Below are 5,000 nucleotides of genomic sequence, written 5' to 3'. Positions count from 1 at the left end.
AGTTACATTAAACGAATTAAATTGTTCTTGTTTGCCATATAATAAACATCTTATTAACCGAGCTTAGTCAGTCTGTATGGGAGAATCTTGACCGAGGTCGTGAGTACAGACCGAACGCAGTGAGGTCTGTACACACGACCGACGATACAGACCTCCTGCTCGGTTAATAAGAGCTAAGCAATGGCCAATGGGGATCTAAATCTTCATCATCATTGTTATTCTCACCATTATCATGTATATCCATTTTTTCATCTACAAGGACGTCTTGCATTGGTGGTAAGGGGATTGTATCAAACTTGTTACATGTAAAATGTCATAGGTTGGAAAAATTGCTGTGGGTGTATCAATGGGATTTAAGGACGGTGCCTACTATTGTTATTGCGCATACGTTCTGCGCATCTCCAGATACTCGGATTTCCTATCGCCGATGCTTACTAATACAGGGATATTTTTGCGATTCGCTTGATTGTCTTGTGCGATCCTGTAGTAAGTCAGATCACCGTATACGTGTGTTCCCGTTTTTCTTCGTCTTGTTTCAATAATTATGGCAACTAGGTACACAACAGCTCACTATTCGCTTGAAACAATCAAAGTACAGTCGAAGATACAGATACAACGACAGGAAATATAATTTAAGCAAAGTTGAATAATGAAGAAGCAGCCTTTTACAAAACACCGCGGAAAGTGAATTTGACGATCTACGTCATCACGAGGTGCTGACCACTGACCGCGGCTCGAATTTTCTCCAAAATGGCGGATTTCTATTTGCAATTTTCGGTCGTCTTTCAGGTACAATATTTAATTCGAATGAAACGATATGGGAATGATGTTATCAAAAATTGAGGCATGGGACAGAGGCCAAACATACGAAATAACTTCAATTTTACCCCGGAGTTCCCCTTTAATAGAGATGTTACAGGTTGAAATAAAATTCAGGTTCATTTAATTTCAACCTAGGTTGATTTTTTTCAACCTAGGTCAAATTTTTTCAACCTAGGTTATTATGAACTGTCTAAAAAAGGGTTTTTTCCTTTTTTGGGGATGTAACTTATAAAAATGGGGCCTGGATTTTTAGGGGGGATAAAAAAGAAAACGGCTTCCTCCACCTTTTCCTTACCTTCCGTCCTTCCTCCACTTACTGTCTCTCTCTTACCTTTCCCATTTACGGTCCTTCCTTACTACCATCATTCCATACCGCTCCAAAGGATTCGAACCCTCTTTGAGATCTCTTCTCCTTCGTATGAACCGCTAAGCCATCGAATCAGCAACTGAAATCGTTTGGATGTTTTTCCTACCAGTAAGTTTAAGCTATTTCCAAGCCTTCTCGACAACCACCATATCGCACATGCGTAAATGACATAAAATAAGACTTACAAAAATTTCAGTTCATCCACAAAGATAAAAGGCCGCCGATAAACAAGTTAAAGGGTGGCAAAATTTATCTGAAGAAGAATGAAAACCGGCGCTCTGATTCCGCCAGTGCAACGGAAGCAAAAATTGTTTGAAAGAGCTGGGATCTTGATTCTGAAGGACAAATAGTCAAATATTGTGCTAATTAAGTTTATTTACGTCGCTATGCAAAATACACCAGGAGTAAGGCATCATTTCTAGTCATGATATAACAAACCGATTTTCGCCGCAAACCTAGCGTTCCCACTGTGAAAAAAAGATGGTGGCATGGGAAAATAGAACTACAAAAGATAACCTTTGTAGTTTAATCAAAGGAAAGAACTCGTCTTCGAACCACTGGTGTCGTCATCTTGGAGAAACCGCTTGTAAAAAACATAACCATTCACAGAACAATTGCCAAAATGCTGTATGAAGTGGTTTTCGGAATCTCTGGGAGAAAAGAAATAAAAAAGCCACAAATACAGAACTGGGGAATGGTTAATAATTTGAAAAAATGGATGAACCAGTCATTGAAGGAGAGCAGTGTCTGACACTTGTAGCTAACTCTAAATCACAGTTATCGAAAGACTTAAATACTGTTTATGAGCACTATTTGAAATGGGTGCTTAGACTTAAATACTGCTTATCAGCGCTATGTTTACAGTTATCATACACCATTTTGCAGTTATCAGTACACCAGAAAGGGAAGAAGAAAAAGAAGAAGTTCAAACTTCAGGATTATATAGCGCTGAAATTAATAGGACGAAATGGAAACGCCCCTTCATCCAAATGTGCTACTTGCCAAAATTGTAGAACTTGGAGGGGGATTTGTCAAAATAATCACAAAATTTAGATTTATCACTACAAACAGACTCAACAAAATGTAAAAAAAGAATCAAAATTCAAAAGAAATAACATTTACATGAGCCTACAAAATGGCTTCTGATCAATAAATTGCAAAACCCTTTTTCCTGACTTTTTAAAGTTTTATTTTTACTTGCTTTTGATTATTACGAATTCCATATAAGTAAATTAAACGATATAGCAAATAACTAAGCAAATTAAAAATCAACAATAAATCACGTATGTTTCGGTTTTTTTTTTTCCTTAGAAGATAATTTAACATTGTTTCCCCGTGCCCTCTAAAGGAGATTCATCAATGAACAATGTCCTTCTAAAAAGCCCTAAGAAAGAAAAGCAGAATTGGTTATCAGGCAGAGTAAGCTAAGCCCCAACTTTAATGCTAACCATTTAAAATCAGTGCTTAGACTTAACAACAACCAAAGGCGTTTTTACAGACTGACTCATGAAAAACGTACGTTAACCATATTCCCTTCCTTCCAGCACCGATTTACTTACCAATATACAAGTACTTGCAAACAATTGATTAAATCTTTGTTCACGTTTCGTACTTTCAATTTCAACCCAGGTTAAAATTAAATTTACCTGGATTCAAATCATTTCAACCTGAATTTCAAATTTACCTGTAACAGAGACCTGCTGGGTTCTTCCCGCCAAATAAGATTTAAACCATAATAAAGCCTTATCTCGAAGGCCAAGCCTGGACTGCAGCCTGTGCAGAAGAATACCGTGGTCTACGGTATGAAACGCAGCACTGAGATCTAACATGACAAACAATGTGACGTGACCTTTGTCCTTATTTAGCAAAAGATCGTTTTTAACTTTTCATAACTCCGTCTCATATGCGCTTTGGAGAACAGGAAATAAGTCGTTGGCTGCCATATGATCTTGTAATTGGATAGCCACGGACTTTTCCGTAATCTTTGATGTAACCTGCAAGTTGCTCGCCCGTCGAAAATTGTTGTTAATAGGTTTGAGTCCTGCTTTCTTAAGCAAAGGGTGAACTAAAGAATTCTTCCAGTCCTCTGCAATGATGCCAGACTTAAGAGACACGTTGACAATTTTCCTAATAACAGGGAGCAGTTCATCAAAACAGAAGGTCAGAATAGACGATGGTAGAGGATCAAGGGCGTACGACTTTGCACATGAGGCAGCAATTCTCCGTACACTCTCCTCAGACAATGGAGAAAATTCCGAAAACTCACTACACGTTAAAGCTGATGTGGCAAGCGAAGTTGCGCCACTGGCATCCGTATCCAGCTCAGACCTAATAGCCGTGATTTTGTGAACCAAATACTCACCCATCTCATTTGCCAGCATACGAGCATCCGTATGAGGCGGTAGAGCCCTGTCTACATGAAAGTTCAAAAGGCGTTTACTGGCCCGAAAAAGCCTTCCCTGGTCAGAACTGTTCTCATCAATATACTGTTTATAATAGGCATGTCTAGAATCATTCATGACATGCAATGCAAAAAGAAATGTTATATCTGCTAATAGTTAAGAATTATTATACAAGGGCGCACTGGATGTGAAGTGATAGATAACGTGCCTCGTTGGTTATAATTATTTTATATCCAGCAACCCCGAGTAGAATAATTCTTTTATTTAAACTCCGGCATCAACAACTCTTCTTTGGTGTTCCCGGGGGATGGTATATTCGACTAAACTATCGACTTCTGCCTCGGTCAATTCCGGTCCAAAACCGCTTTTGTCGGCCATTTTTCTCTTAGAGCTGAAATCGCTTTATCCCTGACGCGTTCCTTGACCATATTAGGTGCAGCAGAAATACTTAACAACTATTCACCGAAGTGGAGGTGGGTAGCACTAGCCACCGACACTGAGGTGAATAGTTTTTTAGTATACAGCACAAAAATTAATTTGGATGTTTTCTTCACTTGTCACGGATGCAAATCGGGACGCCATTTTTTCCCGAGTTGCGCGGAGGTAAATAGCACAGGATATTCGGAGTTCGACGAGCCAATCAGCGCGCGAGTTCAACGTTATCCACTGTTTTAGTATATACTAACAAAGGATATCCAGAGTTTGAGTAGCTAAGCAGCGCGCGCGAGCTGTTCGTGCGTTCAATGCTATCCACTGTTTCGGTATATACATGCAAAAAACTGATAGCCTGTGTCTCGCGAGCCAATGAAAGTGCTGGAAATCTGATATTTAATAATATCCGATACAATCAAACAAACAAGCTAAGATCTTATCTAATTGTGAAATAATCGCCAACATGATTGCAGAAACTAGATCTACCCAATGTTACAGGGATAGAGTTCATAAGAAGTCCGGTACGGATACAGTGTTTCGAATTCACCATTTAATTCCCCAACAGCTTTTAAATAGAAAAAACAGCTAGAAAAACGTCTGCCGCCATATATTGGCGCAAAAACAAGGTAGGGGCACACAAAGATATTTATACAAAGTGCAAAACAGAGGTTCTTTTAAAAAGAATTTACAACGTTTTTAGGGAGTAAACTTGAGGCAGAAACGGAAAAGAAAACGTTACGTTTTGAGGACTGCCTTGGGGTGTGTTCCTTTGGGATGATCCGAAAAAGGATCACTGATCTAAGATCACTTGAGTCATGGTTCAAAGGAACTGAAAATCCTTTCCCAGAGTGGATTTATCGGTACCTCTGATGCACCGTGATCCAAGTGATCTTGGATCAGTGATCCTTTTTCCCAAAGGAACGCACCGTTGATCAACACGAACGAAAAAAAAGAAGGACGTCGTCATTCAATTTATA

General features: G+C 39.1%; 1 long non-coding RNA gene across 1 annotated transcript in view; it reads right to left on the bottom strand.

Moving 5' to 3' along the window:
- LOC138051441 (uncharacterized) overlaps window positions 1–5,000 on the bottom strand; it is a 115,228-nt gene that overhangs the window by 107,888 nt on the left and 2,340 nt on the right. The gene's annotated exons all lie outside the window — the stretch shown is intronic.

This window comes from Montipora capricornis, chromosome 6 (genome assembly GCF_036669925.1).
Source record: "Montipora capricornis isolate CH-2021 chromosome 6, ASM3666992v2, whole genome shotgun sequence".
In the NCBI taxonomy this organism is placed as follows: Eukaryota; Metazoa; Cnidaria; class Anthozoa; order Scleractinia; family Acroporidae; genus Montipora; species Montipora capricornis.
Note: the sequence above shows the minus strand (reverse complement) of the source record. Positions and strands in the feature narration are given on the sequence as shown.